The sequence below is a fragment of the Nothobranchius furzeri genome, chromosome 12 (assembly GCF_043380555.1).
Source record: "Nothobranchius furzeri strain GRZ-AD chromosome 12, NfurGRZ-RIMD1, whole genome shotgun sequence".
Classification (NCBI taxonomy): Eukaryota; Metazoa; Chordata; class Actinopteri; order Cyprinodontiformes; family Nothobranchiidae; genus Nothobranchius; species Nothobranchius furzeri.
The window spans coordinates 72,395,018-72,417,517 of record NC_091752.1 but is presented as its reverse complement, the minus strand read 5'-3'; the positions used below and the strand labels follow the sequence as shown (position 1 = coordinate 72,417,517).

The following is a 22,500-nucleotide window of genomic DNA, read 5'->3' as shown; positions in this document are numbered from 1 at the left end:
GGATTGGTTCACGTCAATCGACCTGAAAGACGCATACTTCCACATACCAGTAGTTCCAAACCACCGGAAGTTTCTGCGTTTTTCGTTCAAGGGAGTTCAATATCAGTTCAATCGCCTCCCTTTCGGCTACTCGCTAGCCCCGCGCACCTTCTCCAAATGTCTGGAGACTGCGCTGCAGCCACTGCGCACGGAGGGAATGAGGGTCTTATTTTACCTGGACGATCTTCTCCTGTGCGCTCGGTCCGAGGACGAGGCGTCACAGCAAACCAGGAGGTTGACAGAGCATCTGTCAACCCTAGGGTTTTCTATAAACTGGGAAAAGAGCTCCATCCTTCCATCCCAGTCGATTGTGTATCTCGGGGTGGAGTTGCACGCCTCCCTAATGAGAGCACGTTTGTCGCCTGCAAGAGCGGCAGATCTCTCCACGGTGATCTCCCGTGTTCATCCCCGCAAGATCGTGAGAGCCCGGTTAGTCATGAAACTCCTGGGCATGATGTCCGCAGCCCATTCAGTAGTGCCGCTAGGTTTGCTGCGCACGAGGCGCTTGCAACGCTGGTTCGTCCGCCTCCGGGTACACCCGATACGTCAGAAGAGACGTATGTTGAGGATTCCCCCTTCAGTGGGCGGGGACCTCGCTCACTGGGGGAACCCCTGCATCCTCTCACGCGGGGTTCCCATCGGACGTCCTGCGTCACACGTATCTGTGTTTACGGATGCGTCACTGTCGGGGTGGGGGGGCACGTGCTTGTCCCACACGGTGGCAGATCGCTGGCCCTCCCACACGCACGAGCACATAAATGTGTTGGAGCTTATGACAGTGAGGAATGTGATCAGACACTTCGCTGCCCTTCTCGAGGGCCGTCATGTCGAAGTTCACACAGACAACCGGGTAGCGGCAGCCTACATAAATCGCCAAGGGGGAGTTCGATCCCTCCCTCTGTTGCATGTCGCCACAGATTTACTGTGTTGGACACATGTCCACCTGCTGTCCATCAGAGCCATCTACATTCCGGGGGTACTGAATGTAGCGGCAGACATCCTGTCGAGAGGGGGACCCCGCGACTCCGACTGGCGTCTACATCCTGCACTGATATCACAGATCTGGATCAGGTTTGGGGAACCGTCTGTGGATCTGTTCGCGGCTCGCGAAAACGCTCAGTGTCGCCTGTGGTTTTCCCTGAGTCCCCGGGACGGACCCCCGCTCGGGGCGGACGCCTTCTCACACCAGCCCTGGCCTCGAACGCTCCTTTACGCGTTTCCACCAGTCCCTCTGATTCCCCGTCTCCTGGACCGAATTCGGTCGGAACAGCTCTCGGTGATTCTGGTGGCTCCCAGGCGCGTGTCCGCGTCATGGTTTCCGGACCTGCAAGCGCTAGTGTCCGGCTCCCCGTGGAGGCTCCCGTGGAGGGCGGACGCCCTTCTCCAGGCGGATGGGATAATCAAACATCCTCCGGAAATAGGCCAACGGCTGTGGGTCTGGCCGCTGAGCGGTCACGCTTAGAGGCTTCTGGGCTGCCGCATGATGTGGTCGCCACGATTCAGAGTGCGCGGGCGCCCTCTACCATTGCCTCTTACGCTGCTAAATGGGCAGCTTTCCAGAACTGGTGCGCAGAACGGAATGTTCAAGCGCTCTCCTGCCAGCTGGCGGATGTTCTATCGTTTTTGCAGATACTGATGGACAGGGGCCTCGCATTCAGCACTGTTAAGACATATGCTGCAGCTATCTCATCATGTCATCAGGGTTTTGGAGATAGATCTGTTTTCAATCATCCCCTCACAAAACGTTTTCTAAAAGGTGTCAGAAGGAACAGACCTGTGTCCCGCCCGCTTTTTCCCCAATGGGATCTAACGGTGGTTCTGCACGGCTTATCTGAAGCTCCATTTGAGCCCTTGGACCAGGTCTCACTCAAGTTCCTGTCGCTTAAAACTGCATTGCTGCTGGCGCTAGCATCAGTTAAGAGAGTGAGTGACCTAACCGCCCTCTCAGTGGCTCCCGCATGCCTCAGGATCCGGGAGGATGGCGGGTCTGCTGTTTTATGCCCCAACCCAGCCTTTGTGCCCAAAAGCATTAATGCTTCCTTCAAATCCAGGTCAATTTCATTGGCTGGACTTTTTCCTCCTCCCCATAATTCTGATGAGGAGGCGGCTTCTCACCTTCTCTGCCCGGTGCGCGCGCTTGCACGATATGTGTCACGCACTTCAGGGATTCGTCGCTCACAAAACCTGTTTGTGCACTACAGGGAGTCTTCCCTTGGTCAGGCGCTGTCGGCCCAGCGCCTTTCACGCTGGCTGTGTGACGCCATTTCCCTCGCTTACACGTCATCAGGGCGGGTTCCCCCTGAGGCACTCAGGGCTCACTCAGCCAGAGGTATTTCCTCTTCGATGGCGCTCCTCAGTGGTGTGTCAATGGAAGACATTTGTCAGGCTGCTTCATGGGCTTCACCCTGTTCCTTTACTCGTTATTATTTACGAGATGTGTCTTCAGGTTCCATCACTCGTTCAGTGCTTGGACCCCAGCAGGCTAAATGAATGCTTATGGCACCTCATTGGCCTTGCTGAGATGGATTTTATCCTCTTGTGGATGATGTTTTTTAGTGGGGGCCCCTCTCTTATCGTGCCTGCCTCAGTCTTTAGGCCTGGTCTGAGGCTGAACGTCCCCCACTAGAGGAGATTTGATTGGGTGTGTCCATTGGTTGTGTTAACCAGTGGGGCGTAAACCCATCCAGCTGCGCTTTATTCCAATAGCAGCTAGCTTAAGGGCTAAGACTAGACGAAATAGAACGTTGGTTACGTATTGTAACCCCAGATTCTATGAGTCTAGTCGCAGCCCTTAAGCCACTGGCCCCACTGGTTATGATGGGAATAAGAGCCATTGGAGGTGAGCAGTGGGGTCACTGCGGTTATATACCACGAGGGGGCCCACTATTGGTGGGCGTACATTTAAGCTCTTCATGATTGGCTGATGCGGAGATCATCCTTCCAATAGCAGCTAGCTTAAGGGCTGCGACTAGACTCATAGAATCTGGGGTTACAATACGTAACCAACGTTATGGTGGTTGTCACCAAGCAGCTGGTGTTTGTTTTGTTGTTCTTCAGAAGTAGTTCTCTGCTGCTGCTGCAGACACTCACTTTGATTCAGAGAGCAGGGAAGGCCCGTGCACGCTGGAAACGTCGCTGAGATGAAGGCGCTGGCCGCGGGATCATGTGGGTGGGTTCCATCCGTGTGCAGCAAAGTCCCAGTTGGAGCTCTCCTGGAAAACATCCCGACAACTTCATGATACAGAGTTTGGTGCTTTGAGTCGGAACACGAGCACGTCGGTGAGCCTTCTTCCCTCGGGTGCTTTTCACGGCTCTAACTCTTACTCAGGCATCAGAAGTTTACAGATGAATGTGTTTTCTGCCGTCTACTCGTAAGCATCTGATATGACCAACATCAGCTCTCCCGTTGGCTTGTGTTAGCAGATCACGGCGACCAGATGGGTAAACGTGTCCGTTCACTAACCAGGATGTTCAAACCGTTTAGAAAACAGGAAGTGATGTCGGGAAGCAATGAAAACATGACGGTTAAGATCCCCACAGCTGGAGTGAGAGAGCGCGCGCTGGGTACAACTTGTTAGAATTCATACACACTCATGGATTCATACACACTCATGGATTCATACACACTCATGGATTCATACACACTCATGGATTAATTCACACTCATGGATTCATTCACACTCATGGATTCATACACACTCATGGATTCATACACACTCATGGATTCATACACACTCATGGATTCATTCACACTCATGGATTCATTCACACTCATGGATTCATACACACTCATGAATTCTTACACACTCATGGATTCATACACACTCATGAATTCATACACACTCATGGATTTTTACACACTCATGGATTTATACACACTCATGGATTCATACACACTCATGGATTTATACACACTCATGGAGTTTTTACACACTCATGGATTAATTCACACTCATGGATTCATTCACACTCATGGATTCATACACACTCATGGATTCATACACACTCATGGATTAATTCACACTCATGGATTCATTCACACTCATGGATTCATACACACTCATGAATTCTTACACACTCATGGATTCATACACACTCATGAATTCATACACACTCATGGATTTTTACACACTCATGGATTCATACACACTCATGGATTCATACACACTCATGGATTTATACACACTCATGGAGTTTTTACACACTCATGGATTAATTCACACTCATGAATTCATACACACTCATGGATTCATTCACACTCATGGATTCATACACACTCATGAATTCATACACACTCATGGATTCATTCACACTCATGGGTTCATACACACTCATGAATTTATACACACTCATGAATTCATACACACTCATGGATTCATTCACACTCATGAATTCATACACACTCATTAATTAATTCACACTCATGGATTCATACACACTCATGGATTAATTCACACTCATGAATTCATACACACTCATGGATTCATTCACACTCATGGATTCATACACGCTCATGGATTCATACACACTCATGGATTAATTCACACTCATGGATTCATACACACTCATGGATTCATACATATCCATGGATTCATACACACTCGTGAATTCATACACACTCATGAATTCACACACACTCATGGATTCATACACACTCATGGATTCATACACACTCATGGATTAATTCACACTCATGGATTCATTCACACTCATGGATTCATACACACTCATGGATTCATACACACTCATGGATTCATACACACTCATGGATTAATTCACACTCATGGATTCATTCACACTCATGGATTCATACACACTCATGAATTCTTACACACTCATGGATTCATACACACTCATGAATTCATACACACTCATGGATTTTTACACACTCATGGATTCATACACACTCATGGATTCATACACACTCATGGATTTATACACACTCATGGAGTTTTTACACACTCATGGATTAATTCACACTCATGGATTCATTCACACTCATGGATTCATACACACTCATGGATTCATACACACTCATGGATTCATACACACTCATGGATTAATTCACACTCATGGATTCATTCACACTCATGGATTCATACACACTCATGAATTCTTACACACTCATGGATTCATACACACTCATGAATTCATACACACTCATGGATTTTTACACACTCATGGATTCATACACACTCATGGATTCATACACACTCATGGATTTATACACACTCATGGAGTTTTTACACACTCATGGATTAATTCACACTCATGAATTCATACACACTCATGGATTCATTCACACTCATGGATTCATACACACTCATGAATTCATACACACTCATGGATTCATTCACACTCATGGATTCATACACACTCATGAATTTATACACACTCATGAATTCATACACACTCATGGATTCATTCACACTCATGAATTCATACACACTCATTAATTAATTCACACTCATGGATTAATACACACTCATGGATTAATTCACACTCATGAATTCATACACACTCATGGATTCATTCACACTCATGGATTCATACACGCTCATGGATTCATACACACTCATGGATTAATTCACACTCATGGATTCATACACACTCATGGATTCATACATATCCATGGATTCATACACACTCGTGAATTCATACACACTCATGAATTCACACACACTCATGGATTCATACACACTCATGGATTCATACACACTCATGGATTTATACACACTCATGAATTTTCACACACTCTTGGATTCATACACACTCATGGATTCATTCACACTCATGGATCCATACACACTCATTAATTAATTCACACTCATGGATTCATACACACTCATGGATTAATTCACACTCATGAATTCATACACACTCATGGATTCATTCACACTCATGGATTCATACACGCTCATGGATTCATACACACTCATGGATTAATTCACACTCATGGATTCATACACACTCATGGATTCATACATATCCATGGATTCATACACACTCGTGAATTCATACACACTCATGAATTCATACACACTCATGGATTAATTCACACTCATGAATTCATACACACTCATGGATTCATTCACACTCATATATTCATACACACTCATGAATTCATACACACTCATGGATTCATACACACTCATGGATTCATACACACTCATGGATTTATACACACTCATGGATTAATTCACACTCATGAATTCATACACACTCATGGATTCATTCACACTCATGGATTCATACACGCTCATGGATTCATACACACTCATGGATTAAAAAACACTCATGGATTCATACACACTCATGGATTCATACATATCCATGGATTCATACAGACTCGTGAATTCATACACACTCATGGATTAATTCACACTCATATATTCATACACACTCATGAATTCATACACACTCATGGATTCATACACACTCATGGATTCATACACACTCATGGATTTATACACACTCATGGATTCATTCACACTCATGGATTCATACACACTCATGGATTCATACACACTCATGGATTAATTCACACTCATGGATTCGTACACACTCATGGATTCATACACACTCATAGATTAATTCACACCCATGGATTCATACATACTTGTGAATTCATACACACTCATGAATTCATACACACTCATGGATTAATTCACACTCATGAATTCATACACACTCATGGATTCATTCACACTCATGGATTCATACACACTCATGAATTCATACACACTCATGGATTTATACACACTCATGGATTCATACACACTCATGGATGTATACACACTCATGAATTCCTACACACTCATGAATTCTTACACACTCATGGATTCATACACACTCATGAATTCATACACACTCATGGATTTTTCCACACTCATGGATTCATACACACTCATGGATTCATACACACTCATGGATTTATACACACTCATGGAGTTTTAACACACTCATGGATTAATTCACACTCATGGATTCATACACACTCATGGATTCATTCACACTCATGGATTCATACACACTCATGAATTCATACACACTCATGGATTCATTCACACTCATGGATTCATACACACTCATGAATTTATACACACTCATGAATTCATACACACTCATGGATTCATTCACACTCATGAATTCATACACACTCATGGATTAATTCACACTCATGGATTCATACACACTCATAAATTTGTATACACTCATGGATTCATTCACACGCATGGATTCATACACACTCATGGATTCATACACACTCATGAATTCATACACACTCATGGATTAATTCACACTCATGGATTCATACACACTCATGAATTCATACACACTCATGGATTAATTCACACTCATGGATTCATACACACTCATGAATTCATACACACTCATGGATTCATACACACTCATGGATTTATGCACACTCATGGATTCATTCACACTCATGGATTCATTCACACTCATGGATTCATACACGCTCATGAATTCATACACACTCATGAATTCATACACACTCATGGATTAATTCACACTCATGAATTCATACACACTCATGGATTCATTCACACTCATGGATTCATTTACACTCATGAATTCATACACACTCATGGATTCATACACACTCATGGATTCATACACACTCATGGATTCATACACACTCATGGATTCATTCACACTCATGGATCCATACACACTCATTAATTAATTCACACTCATGGATTCATACACACTAATGGATTCATACACACTCATGGATTTATACACACTCATGGATTCATTCACACTCATGGATTCATACACACTCATGGATTAATTCACACTTATGAATTCATACACACTCATGGATTCATTCACACTCATGGATTCATACACGCTCATGGATTCATACACACTCATGGATTAATTCACACTCATGGATTCATACACACTCATGGATTCATACATATCCATGGATTAATTCACACTCATGAATTCATACACACTCATGGATTCATTCACACTCATATATTCATACACACTCATGAATTCATACACACTCATGGATTCATACACACTCATGGATTAATTCACACTCATGAATTCATACACACTCATGGATTCATTCACACTCATATATTCATACACACTCATGAATTCATACACAGTCATGGATTCATACACACTCATGGATTCATACACACTCATGGATTTATACACACTCATGGATTCATTCACACTCATGGATTCATACAAACTCATGGATTCATACACACTCATGGATTAATTCACACTCATGGATTCGTACACACTCATGGATTCATACACACTCATGGATTAATTCACACCCATGGATTCATACACACTCGTGAATTCATACACACTCATGAATTCATACACACTCATGGATTAATTCACACTCATGAATTCATACACACTCATGGATTCATTCACACTCATGGATTCATACACACTCATGAATTCATACACACTCATGGATTCATACACACTCATGGATTCATACACACTCATGGATGTATACACACTCATGGATTCATTCACACTCATGGATTCATACACACTCATGAATTCTTACACACTCATGAATTCTTACACACTCATGGATTCATACACACTCATGAATTCATACACACTCATGGATTTTTACACACTCATGGATTCATACACACTCATGGATTCATACACACTCATGGATTTATACACACTCATGGATTTTTCCACACTCGTGGATTATTTCACACTCATGGATTCATACACACTCATGGATTCATACACAATCATGGATTCATTCACACTCATGGATTCATACGCACTCATGAATTCATACACACTCATGGATTCATTCACACTCATGGATTCATACACACTCATGAATTTATACACACTCATGAATTCATACACACTCATGGATTCATTCACACTCATGAATTCATACACACTCATGGATTCAATCACACTCATGGATTCATACACACTCACGAATTCGTATACACTCATGGATTCATTCACACTCATGGATTCATCCACACTCATGGATTAATACACACTCATGAATTCATACACACTCACTTTACCGACTGTACACTCCACCTCCCTCTACTCCCCCACTTGTCCAGATCGAGGCTAACATCAGATTTTAACCATAGGCCCTATCAAATAAAAATGTTTTAAGCCTATTCTTAAAAGTAGACACGGTGTCTGCCTCACGGACTAAGGCTGGGAGCTGGTTCCACAGGAGAGGAGCCTGATAACTAAAAGATCTCAGTCTTATCTTCATTCAGCTGAAGAAAGCTCCCACCATCCAGGTTTTGATAGAGTCTAAGCAGGCGTGTAACAGCTGCAGCTTAGACATCTCATGAGGCTTAAAGGAGATGTACAGTTGGATGTCATCTGCATAAAGATGGTAGGAGATTCCTTTGAAGGAGCTCAGGATGTGCTGAAGAGGAAGCAGATAGAAGAGGAAGAGCAGAGGCCCCAGCACAGAACCTTGTGGGATACCATGGGTAAGAGAGGTGGTGGAGGACCTAAACTTCAAGATGCAGACACAAAGAAGGAACACTCAGACAGACAAGAGGAGAATCACCACAGAGCAGATCCTGATAGGCCTACCCAGTCTCTCAGCCTCAAAATAAGTCGGACTGCAGCACCGATCTGTGTCCTCGCGCTACCCTGAGTACTGGCGATCTACTCCATTTTAAAAGTTATCACTTGTTAGCCGTCACTAGGGTGCTTCTGGGCTCATCCAGTGTGGTGCTGTCCACGGTGCTGAATTTCTTTAGTTGCACTGGGCACATCCAGAGAGGAGCTGTTCAAAGTGCTGAATGTTCAGTGTGCTTGTCTGACAGCTGGGGAAAGCAGCAGCAACCAAAGCACACAGGCTGTAAGGTTCTTGGTTGACATTTTTATTATACTGATGTTTGTCTGTGTTACTTAGTTTGGATGTGTTTTATTCTTTGTACGTTTTTACTGATTTGACTATTTCTTACTGTTCAGCACTGAGTTTGACAGTGTTGTTTATATACCTGTAAATGTACAGTATGTGTGTCTGTGTGTATATATATGTATATATATGCATACAATGTATGTGGTGGAGGCCCAGACATCCCTCCCCCCCAGCCACTTAGCCCAGTTCCTTTGGGAAATCTCAAAGCGAGACGTAGTCTCAGTGCCCAGTGATTGGAGAGTCCAACCCAGAGTCCCATAAAGACTCTTTAGTCATCTAGACACACCTGTAAACGCAGTACTGAGTAAATGAAAAGGCAGAGCTGATTAATGACGGTGAGGAAAGTTATCTCACCACAGATCAAACATGTATTTCTATCCTTCAGATTTGTGTGTTTACGAGGACATGGTGTTCATAAAAACGGAGAACCAGCCCTTTTATTTAGCCTTGGTAACCGTTACCACGGAAACCAGACTCCACTTTCTTCTCTCTGATTCCCTTCATGGTTCCTGCCCTAATCATGAGTTATAACTTTTCTGGTGAGTTCTGCGCTCAGCCATCTTGTCCGCTCAGATCCTTCCATCTTTCTTTTTTCACATGTGATTCCCTTTGCTAGCTTTGCTCCAGCCACCCAGACCTTCTACACGTTTCCGTCAGTCACACATGATTATTACCTTTCCTTTCCTTGGAGCAGCAGTAGCTCAACAGGTTGAGCGGGTTGTCCAGTAATCGGAAGGTTGCAGGTTCGATCCCGACTCCGGACAGAGAATTCTGCTGTTGTGTCCTTGGGCAAGACACTTAACCCACCTTGCCTGCTGGTGGTGGTCGGAGGGACTGGTGGCGCCTGTGCTCGGCAGCCTCGCCCCCGTCAGTGCGCCTCAGGGCAGCTGTGGCTACATTGTAGCTCATCCTCACCAGTGTGTGAATGTGTGTGTGAATGGATGAATGATACACTGTAGTGTAAAGCGCTTTGGAGTCCTTGCCCTGAGAGGCGCTGTACAAGTGCGGGTAAAAATAGGTTGTGTCCTTTCTTGTTGTTTTTGGGCTGATCAAAGACATCCATGTTGAGTTAACCAGTCAGTCTGAGTGTGAGTGGTCTGTGATGGACTGTCCCGTGTGTCCCCCACCTCAGCTTTCTGAGACCCTGGTGAGGTAAAAACATTTAAAAAATCATGTTCAGCATATCAAAGTGTGTAAAATCTGTATTTGGAAAGCAAAAATCTGTAGTTGTATTGTCTGTGTCCACGAACGTTTCAGCTCAGAGTGGAATTTGGATCACAAACACTAGGCTACACTTTAAAGTTTCACACTTTTAATACTGTTGTAGTATTTTTTATCATAGTTGCCCGAGTGTAAGGCGAGGCGTTTGGCAACAATAAAACTATGTTGAGTGGTCTACAACAATTGATCGAACTTGCAAACAAATCTCACTGAGGGGGTTTTCAGCTTCCACTTTTCTAATTCCCTAGCAACAAGCCGATCTGTGATGTGTAATGCTAGCTTGTACATAAACAAGAACCTAGAGGAGGGGTACCAATCCTGGTCCTGGAGGGCGGTATGCAGCAGGTTTTGTGGTTTTTCTGCTCCAACAGACTTGAGTCAGTGGTTGAAACACCTGTGCAGCAGCTCAGCAGGCTCTACAGAAGCCTGTTCATTAGCTGCTGATTGAAATCAGGTGTGCTGAAACAGAGTTCAAACTAAAACATGCAGGATACCGGCCCGCCAGCACCAGGATTGGGCACCCCTGATAGAGCATTACGATTTTTGCTGTTGACTTCTACATCAATGCTCTCCCTGTCTGTAGTGATCAGTGTTAAGCAACTTGTTTAGGTATAGAACCACTAGAGGGAGCTACTCATGAGTGTGAGACCCCCATTAGCAAGAGAAGAAGATGAGCCATGTTTGTTACAGGTGTGTGCTGACGTAGACCACCTTAGACCCAATCCCACTACTCACACTTTCACACCTGTGCGCTTCAATAGCACGACTCCGGCCAAGGGTGCGAGTGCGTAGGGTGTTCCAATTCTCAAGTGTGGAAGTTGATCAAGCTCCTTTTGCGCCCTTGATCTGCACTTCACCCAAGTCTGCATCGATGCTCGCTCTTATCACATCAAAGCTGATCACCTTGACATGTGGGGTCCCCCAAGGCTCAATTCTTGGACCACTGCTCTTTAATCTCTACATGCTCCCCCTAGGTCAGATCATAAACAATAACATTACCTATCATATTTATGCAGATGACGCCCAGACCTACCTAGCTCTGTCACCTAGTGAACGTGGTCCTCTTGACTCACGCTGTCAGTGTTGGAGCAAGTTAGAGGCTGGATGCAGTCAAGTTTCCTCCAGTTAGTCTCTTTCCAGAGTATTTCTATTATCCAATGGCACCATCTAGTGGCTGACAAGCACATCACACTCCGTCCATTTTTTTAGATGGCGGGTTCACGTTTCTGTTTATAAATGTGTTTCTAACATGTTGTTTCATGAGTATTATTCTCATGTCATGTTGTGTTCTCATATATTTACATTTTATAGACTTACTTGTCCACGAAAAGTTCATCAGCTCTGCTTCAGCCGAGGTATTCCTTACATCTGAAGCATGTAACTTGTAGTCTAACACTATTGGTTAGTTCTGGTCGGCGCTCGGTTTCCTATTGCACGGAGCTCTGCGGGGCAGGGGGCGTGCTTATCAAAAAAAAGGATGTACTGCTTACATGATATCACAGTACATGATGAGACAATCACTTTTACGGATTTCTGAAACATCATACATCAGCAGCAGAAGTTCAGCCTTCAGGTGGGACAGGTCTTAGGGTCCTAACATAGAATAATAACACGTCACGTGCTTTCTAAACACTCGGAGGTGCAGTAAAAATCCAGGGTTGTGAAGGTGGACCCCTAGTTTAGGGCCTGATGTGAGTGGTGTGTGTAGGTCGCTTTAACTAAATGTGTTTTAAGCCCGGATTAAAGGAGCGGGAGAGATGGTGTGAGAGCGGTCCATAGGGAAGAGGCAGATCTGCTGAAGGTGCGTTTCCCGTGGTGGTGAGTCCAGCAGGAGGAGCATGTAGATGCGCCGCAGCAGAGGAGCGAGAACTCGAGACGGTCTGGAGATCTGGATGAGGTGAGAGATAAAGGAGGTTGTGCACAAGCAGAAGTTAGTAAATAATCCTGACTTTACTGGAAACCGGTGTAGTTGTTGTGTGACGGGAGTGATGTGGGCAGGAAGAGAGTTCCTGTGATAGAGCAAGCCGCAGCATTCGTTACTAACTGCTTTATGGAAAGCCAAAAAGACATGCATCACAATAGTCCAACAGAGACGTGACCAAACCACTTACCAAGATGGCTGCACCATGTCAGGGTAGCGGATCTGAATTTGTAAAGCACCCTCTTAGGGTTCTACAGCCCCCCAAGGTGCTTCACAGTCACTCATTCACCCATTCACACGCTGGTGGGGGTGAGCCACGCCATGGGCACACTGACAGCGGCAAGGCCTGCCAAACACAGGTCAGGGTTAGGTCCCTCTGACCACCACCAGCAGAGTCTTGCCCAAGGACACAACAGCAGCATTCCCTGGTGGAAGCCGGGGTTGAACCTGCAACCCTCTGACTATTGGACAGCCGGCTCTGCCTCCTGAGCTGCTGCTGGTGAATAAGGGTGAGCTTGTTTAAAGTGGTTCTGACCAAACGATGGAGATGTTTGGTGCATGGACTTCATAAATGAATGAGGAAGACGTCCAGGAGAGATTTCAGACTCACAGTCGACCTCAGATTAGATATTTGTTTGTGTTTTTGCTGTTGTGTTGTTGGAGAGGACAGGAAGGGCCTACGCTGGATCAGCAGGGCGTTAAACAGCAACGTCTTTATTATCGGGTTCATATCTGTGTGGATCTGCATCACCGGTCAGGAACCTCGACACCAAACAATCCCAGTCTTACTTAGGGTGCACTCGTTTTATTACCCAGCTCAGCTGGCTCTCCCACAACTGATGGTGGAGGAAGGACAGAAGGAAGGAGATGAAAGTCCAGAGAAGAACAAGAGCTGCATGAATTCAGGAGCACGAGTCAATATGACTGAGGAGAAGCTCTACGTGTGACGTCTGAGTGTGAAACCAACCTTAAATCCACTAAATACATGCCGGTTTAACGACCGGACACGTTTACTGACTGGGCAGGAGCTGACAGGAACAACACACCCTTCTTTTTAAACAGATTTGTTCAAAAATGTACAAGATGTGGTTTTCACATGCAGCCCCATTGCCCACCAGCAGAGGGCAGAGGCGAGAGCCGCTCAGATGCGTCATCGGAAGTGAGGGAGCAGAAACCTGAGCTGGAAGTGATGGATGTTTGATGCCCGTCATGGCCACCAGGGTGTGCTGTTCTCATGTGGGATGTTGTCAGCTCTGAGCCACAATTACAACACAAAACCAAATAATAGCTAAACCCTCATTATTTTGACCTATTATTCTTTTTTTCTGCTGCTTTCATCCACTGATGCACTTTATTTGTATGGCACAGTTTTACACGCAGCATGAGAGCCGGACAAGGTGCTTCACACGCAAACACGGCAACTAAAAACACTAAAATAGGGATAAAAACACAGATAAGATCACACTTTAAAACACAATAAGAGATAAAAACATGGTGCCACCCCATCAGCAAGGGGAACAATCAGTTCTCAGTGTAAAAGGTGTGGGACAGGTGGAACCGCACCACGTCTCCAGCTGGCGGAGCTACCTACAAGTACCTCTGGTTAGGGTTAGTGTCTGGTGGCTGAACACGCCTCTGACGCTCCCATGGGGGTTTTCTAGGACCTGGTCAGCCTAAACTGGTAAAGTGACTGTAAAAGTCTAAACTTTTAAATGTCTTCCATGGTGAAAAGCTTGTAAAACCTTGTCCTCAACAGCAGGAGGCGTCCTCTCCCAATCACAGGCCTGAGTCAGTCCCACCAAACAGGAGAGCAGAGGAACCCGCTGGACTCACACGAGGCACAGCAGCAGCCACAAACGCTGGTTCTGATGAAAACATCTCTGATGCAGGAGTGGGAGCAGCTCCTCGTCACCATGACGACCACAGTCTGGACACCTTCATTTGTCTGTAGGGTTGCCCCAAACCACTATTTTACTAGTCATTGATTTGATTTATTTTAGCGTATTGCACCAGGATGCTCTAACGTACCACCATTAGCTTCTGAAGTGTGCCGTCCAATAATAAAGACACGATGATAGCTTACCAAAGCACCGCTAGAACAGACAGAGGTCGGCATCTAGAGACAAAAGGACTTGTGTTAGAGTCGTCCAGCTGAACTAAACCCATCGATGAAGAGGAGGAGCATGTTTTTAACTCAGTGACGTGGTGGGACTAAATGGTGACGAATGGGCTAACAGGGTCAGGTGTCTGACACCAAAACGGTTCTGCCGGCCTCAACGTCCTGATCCACTTATCTGGGGATTATAAGTAAGTAAGTTAATGTTATTTCTGCAGCACTTATCACAGACACAGAATCACACAGTGCTTCACAGAGATCAAAACAAAACAAGTCATGACATCATAAACAGATCAACATCGTAAAATCTAAATGCTCTTGTTACGGGCCCTGAGTTCCCCAGCGCCCGGCTTCTACTCCGCTCCGCTGCAGCACCATGGTCAGCACCCTGGAGAGCGCCCGGCCACACTCGCGCGGCTTTTGGTTTGTGGGTGAGGTAGTTCACCTGTGGACTTTTGGGTGAGGCCTCCGGGCGAGCTTCTTTTGTTCCTGGTTTCCTTTCTGGAACCAGTGAGTTTTAGTTCTCGTTTTAAGTTACTTAAGTCCTCTTCTTTTGTCCTCTGCAGCATAAGTTGAACTCCCCTTCGTTTATTACCCAGGTTTTCTCCCTTAGGGACGCTTTTTGTTAATAAAACTTCTTCTGTGGTTGTGACTTGGTGTCAGGTCATTTCCTTTTTATTCTCACATTTCCGTGTTAGACCTCCCTGGATCCTAGACCAGGCTGGGGTCGTAACAGCTCTCAACACAGAATCAGATCAACATCAGAAAAAATAAAGGCATAAAATTATAAGTTTTCATGAACAGATGAAAGATTAAAAATTTGATTTAAAAATAAGAAAATAACAGGTTTAGGTAAAAGCAGCTTTAAATAAAGGGTCTTTAGCTGTTTATTTAAAGTGTCCAGACCGTCAGCGCTGCGTACGGATAAAGGAAGATCATTCCAGAGTCGGGGTGCAACAGTCTGGAAGGAACGATCACCTCCACTTTTATATCTGGTCTTTGGAACTTCTAGAAGGTTCTGGTGTGTGGACCTGAGGGCTCGGGGTGGAGCATAAGGCTTTAACAGGTCAGCAATATAGGGAGGAGCTTGACCATGCAGAGCCCTGAAAGTTCTAGTCAGGACTCTAAATGAAATTAACGGGTAACCAGTGCAGAGACGTCAGAACAGGAGTGATGTGTTGTCTTCTGTTTGCTCCAGTTAGGAGCCTCGCTGCAGAGTTCTGGACCAACTGAAGGTGGTGAAGGGCTTTTAGTTAGAACATGTGAAGAGTGTGTTACAGTAATGTAGACGGGAGGAGATAAAGGCATGGAGAACCATTTCAGGTTCATGTTTGGACACCAGCCTTCGCAGTTTAGAGATATTTCTTAAGTGATAAAACAGTTTCGGACCCATGTTGTTGAGTGGCCTTCAAGAGACACTGATTGGTCAAAAATAAAATTCCATAAGTTTGTCTGGACGGCAGAGGATAAATGACCAAGTTTTAGACTAATCAAGACCGAAACACTGATCATCGCTCCGGAACAGAAAGTGCTTTTAATCAAACACCTCGGTTCCTTGAGCTCCTCAGTCCAGACCAGTCTCAGAAACCTTGGTGTTCTTTTTGACCAGTCCATGTCTTTGAGCTGCCACTCACAACATTTAGTAAAGAACTGCTTTTATCATTTGAGAAACATTTCCAAATTGAGAGCTTTTACTTCAAAATGGGACTTGGAGATGATTATCCATGCTTTATGTCTTCTCGTTTAGATTATTGTAACTCTATCTTTACTTGTTTAACAAATCAGATGTCAGTCATCTCCAGTTGGTCCAGAACGCTGCAGCAAGGCTTTTAACAGGAACCAATAGAAGGGCTCACATAACACCGGTTTTATCTTCTTTACATTGGCTACCGGTCGAGTTTAGAATTGATTTTAACATTTTAGTTTTGACTTTTAGAGCTCTTAACGGACAAGCTCCACAATATTTAGCAGACCTTTTAATCCCTCACGCTTCTACGGTCCTCGGGTCAGAACCTACCGAAGGTCCCTAAGACCAGATTTAAAACTAGAGGGGACCTGTCCTTCCAAGCTGTAGCTCCCAGACTTTGGAACGCCCTGCCCATGTTTCTTCGTGTGGCCGACTCGGTTGATTCCTTTAGAAAGCAGCTGGAGACACTTTCGTTTAGACAAGCTGTTATGTAAGATGACCTTGTGCTCCTGTCCTGTTTTGCCTTTTTATGCATGTTGTGAAGCACTTTGTGATTTTATCTGTGAAAAGTGCTGTATAAATAAAGTTTGACTCACTTACTTTTACTTAATCAGGGGAACCGTGCTCTCAGGGGCAACGATCAGACATTCAGTCTTTTCAGAGTTTAACTGGAGGAAGTTATCTTCCAGCCAGCTGGTGATCGCTGACAGACTCTCCAGTAATTCAGACAGTTTATAGAACTCAGAATCCTTAAAGCAGCAGTACAGCTGAATATCATCTTCTTCTCTTCCGGCACTCGCAGAGTACAGACGCTTCCATTTTTGCTCCCTTATCTTTTTTCCCAAGGCTCTTTGTCCCGTCTGCCTGCAGAGCGCTTCTCTGCACTTCCTCTGGAAATCCCTATTTTTTAGAAATGGATTTAATTAATTGGTCATTCAACGCGATTGATAAGATCTTTTTCTACAATGAGAACGGAGGAGGGGGCTCCCACGTGCCCTCAAGAGACACACGCAGCGGGATATGCGCTCGATTCCTGGAAGGTCTGGAGGATCGTTTGTCTCTCTCAGCTGTCCATTGAGGACGTCGAAGACGTGTGGATATTTGGCTTGGTGATCACTGGATTTGTTCTGTTTGGAGTGGGAGGATATCTGGTCTTCTGGAAATTTGGGAAGTCGGGAGCGATTGGAGGGCGACCCGCACCCACGGCAAGCACCGCCCGGGCGGATGCCTCACAGACTGGGACGTTACTCGAGGTGAACCGTAAGCTGGACAATGTCCTTGCTGCGTTACCGGTATTAGTGCGCAAAATGGATGTCATCTCAGAGAGGGTCACTGGACGGTGTGGAGATGTTTAATACCTGAACTGGCTTCACTGGAGGACTTGAATGATCAATACAGACTTTACGGCAGAGAGGAAAATTATCTCTGCCTGACCCAAACAAAGTCCTGTTATCCAATCTGACGCCATAGCAGCCTTGGAGTTGCGTGCATCAACCCCCACGACGGAAGGAATGCAGACGGATGCTGTGAAAACCCGACCCCCCCCCCCCCCCCCCCCCCCCGCCTTCAGATTGTGGTCTCTGCCTAGCGAGGCCATCAAGATGCAGGAACTCAATGTGCTGTGCCTTTTCCCGTGACCTCCCACCCACCTGTTGACACAGTTGGCTGAGCACCACACGGGCTGCTCCCGCTGAGGAATCAGGATCCCAGCCCCCCCCCCCCCCCCCCCCCCTATCGAAGTCTCATGTTGTGAACTGTGACGTTCGTGCTTATATGTTGAGGTGTTTTTTTGCATAGTAGAGCTACACCCTGCCTGGAGTAACTCTGGTCTGCCTTTTTTTCCCTCCCCCAACTCTCCTCATGTAATCCCCTCTTCATCTAACTGAAATGAGCGCCGTTGTGGCTGCTCTCGTGGTCTGCCTGTATCTGTTCTGTCTGTATGTGTGTGTGTAACCTTGGTCAGGCTGTTCTGTGAAGTCAAGTTCCTACGCTCTGGTTCGCTGGAGCGCTGGCAATGAAGCTCTCTCTGATTCTCTCTCTCTCTCTGATCTGCATATACTGTAGGTGATAAGAGACATTATGAAAAGAATCAAGTGTGTGTGTCCAAGAGGATGTACGTACAGCAGGAACAACAGTGGACCCAAAACAGAGCCTTGGGGTACCCCACAGAACAGATCAGTAGATTCTGACAAGATTTGGTTTATACAGACACTATAACTTCTGTTAGAAAGGTACGATCTAAACCAGTCTAGACCAGTTCCAGAGATCCCCACCGAGTCACCAAGTCTGTTATTAAGGTGCTGTGATCAACAGTCAGAAGCTGCAGAAAGATCTAACAATACTAACACGGTGAACTCCCCGTTGTCTGCAGCCATCATGATGTCACTGGCTTGCAACATGAGCAGAGAGAGTGGCCCTGGAAGTTTTCACCCTCTCATTCTGGGATGTTATCAGTTCTTTAGAGAGCCAAAGGCTGCACTTTAATCTAGTGGACTTCCATCGTCTCTCGGCTCTGCGGCGTGTCCTTCTGAGACTGTAAGTGTTCTGATTAATCCAAGGACTTGTCCTCTTGTTAGATAAAACGATCTGCTTAACAGGAGCTAATTTAGCTAAGATGCTGCAGCATTGTTTATCCAATGACTGGATGAACAAGCTTGGATCATCACCCTGAACTGAGCTGCTGTAAATAATCTAGAAAACCCATCCACCGCTGACTGATGATGACACGTCTCTTAGATTTCAGGTTGTGAGGGACAGATTCAACATTAGATAGGACACTAAAGAAAATGCAGCTGTGGTCACACACATGAACCTCTTCAACATGTAGATGATTGATTTTTAGCCCCAAAGAGAAAACCAGATCTAGAGAGTCCCATTTAGTGTGTGGAGCCTGAAACGTGCTGCTCTAGGTTAAAAGGCTCGGTAATAGACATGAACTCCACTGCTGTGCTACGAGTGGGATCGATAATGTGTGAGTTAAAGTCACCAAGGATTAAAACTGTTCCTAGTTTGATCACTGATGATAGAAATTCTGCAGATGCAGAGAGAAAAGGCCAGCTGGACCGGGAGGTCGGTAGGTTAAAGTACAGTGAAATACATTGTGTGACCCTACTTTGATGACCTGACGTTCAAAAGTTGTAAAATTCAATTCAAAAATCCTTTATTAATCCCAGAGGGAAACTGATTGCTGTAGTAGCTCAGAATAATAATAATAATAATCAAGTCATCAAAGAGGTGTTGTATATTACAATGGCTGTTGGCAGGAAGGATCTCCAGTAGCGGTCAGTGTTGCAGCCAAACTGAAGAAGCCTCTGACTGAAGACACTCTTCCGTTGTCGGACAGTCTTGTGAAGAGAATGCTCAGGGTTGTCCATCATGTTCTTGATTCTCTGGAGAATCCTTCTTTGCATCATCTCCTCCAGCGGTTCCACAGTCGTCCCCAGAACAGAACCAGCCTTTTTTATTAGGCTGTTGAGCCTTTTCAGGTCCCTGCTTCTGATGCTGCTACCCCAACAGACGATGGCTGAAGAGATTACACTCTCAACAACAGACTTGTAGAAGATCTGCAGCATCTTGCTACAGACATTGAAGGACCTAAGCGTCCTCAAGAAGTGCAGTCTGCTGTGTCCCTTCTTGTAAACGGCTTCGCTGTTCTTTCTCCAGTCCAGTCTGTTGTCCAGGTGAACTCCAAGGTATTTGTATTCCTCAACCACCTCCACTTCTTCTCCCATGATGGAAACAGTGTTTGACTCCACCCTGTTTCTTCTGAAGTCTAAAATCATCTCCTTTGTTTTGTTCACGTTCAAGATCAGATGATTGTTTCCACACCATGCCACAACGCGCTCCACCAGCTCTCTGTACTCAGCTTCCCGTCCATCTCTGATACACCCGACAACTGCAGAGTCATCTGAGTATTTCTGTAGATGACAGGTCTCTGACTTGTACTGGAAGTCTGAGGTGTACAGGGTGAAAAGGAATGGTGAGAGTACAGTCCCCTGTGGTGCTCCAATGTTACTGATGGCCTGGTTTGATGTGCAGTTCTTCAGCCTCACAAACTGTGGTCTGTTTGTCAGGTAGTCTTTAATCCAGGCGATAGTTGAGGTCCCCACCTGTGTCTTCTGGAGGTTCTGGCAAAGTACATCAGGCTGGATTGTGTTAAATGCACTGGAGACATCAAAGAACATGACCCTCACAGTGCTGCCTGCTTTGTCCAGATGACAGTGGGTTGGTTGAAGCAGCTGGATGATGGCATCTTCAACTCCAACTCCATGGCGATAAGCAAACTGCAGCGGGTCCTGATATGTTCTAGTTTGCTTATTCAGGTGGACCAACAGGAGTCTCTCCAGGACCTTCATGATGTGGGATGTCAGGGCAACCGGTCTGTAGTCATCATTGACTGATGGGCGAGTTTTCTTTGGAAGAGGAACAAGGCAGGATGTCTTCCACAGGACTGGAACCTTCTCCTGGGCCAGGCTGAGGTTGAAGAGGTGCTGCAGAATCCCACAGAGCTGCTCTGCACAGGCCTTCAGTACTCTGGGGCTGACACCATCTGGACCTGCAGCCTTGTTCCTGTTCAGTCTCTCCAGCTGCCTCTTCACCTGACTTCTAGAGACAGATAGGTGGGAGGGGGAGGTAAATGGGGCAGCAGCATCTCCTGACTTGGTTGAAGACAGATTTATAGAACCAGAAGAGTCCATGACTGCGTTAGAGGACAAAAGAGCTGGCGTGTGACAGGAAAATGTTGGATCAGAGGAGGATGGGATGTCTGATTGGCTGGGGACAGGCGAGGAGGACACGCTGGGTTTGTTCCTGAACTGAACCTATTGAAGAACTTGTTCAGTTCATTGGCTGTGTCCAGGCTGTGCAGTCCTTCCTCTGCTTGAAGCCTGTGATCTTCTTCATCCCTGACCAGACATCTCTGATATTGTTCCTCTGTAGTTTGTTCTGCAGCTACTTCCTGTATGCCTCCTTGCTGTCTCTGATCTTGATCTTCAGTTGCTTCTGTATACTCCTCAATAATTCCCCGTCTCCCTCCTTGAGGGCTCTTTTTTTCTCATTTAGCAAATTCTTCAGTTCTCTGGTGATCCAGGGCCATTTTTCACCAGATTAGACATGTTTGTCCTTAAAGACCACAGCAAGACCTCCACCAGGACGGGTCGGGCGTGGCGTGGTAAACACAGAGCAGTCTGGTGGACATGTTTCAGTTAAATGTACAAAATAACCTTCTTGCTGCCGCGTCTCTGTAAGAAATAATAGTCCAACCTTTCTCCGCTGAACAGCTCATTTAACATAAAGGACTTGTTTGAGATGGAGCGGACATTTAACATGGCACCCTGACCTGAATCCTGGAGCACATACACACACACACACACACACACACACACACACACACACACACACACACATAGACACACACACACACACACACACACACACACACACACACACACACGCCTCTCGCTCTATTCCTCTCTGATGTCTCTCCCTCTTTTGTTGCGATGCTTTGGCTAAACCCCGTCTCTCCTGCTCTTGTCGTTGCTTTTCACCTCTTTAAGAGGAAAACCCTCCTC

The 22,500-nt window shown here is 45.5% G+C and overlaps 1 protein-coding gene across 4 annotated transcripts in view; it reads left to right on the top strand.

Moving 5' to 3' along the window:
* The window catches only part of plppr2a (phospholipid phosphatase related 2a), a 56,757-nt gene that overhangs the window by 4,684 nt on the left and 29,573 nt on the right, over window positions 1-22,500 (top strand). The gene's annotated exons all lie outside the window — the stretch shown is intronic.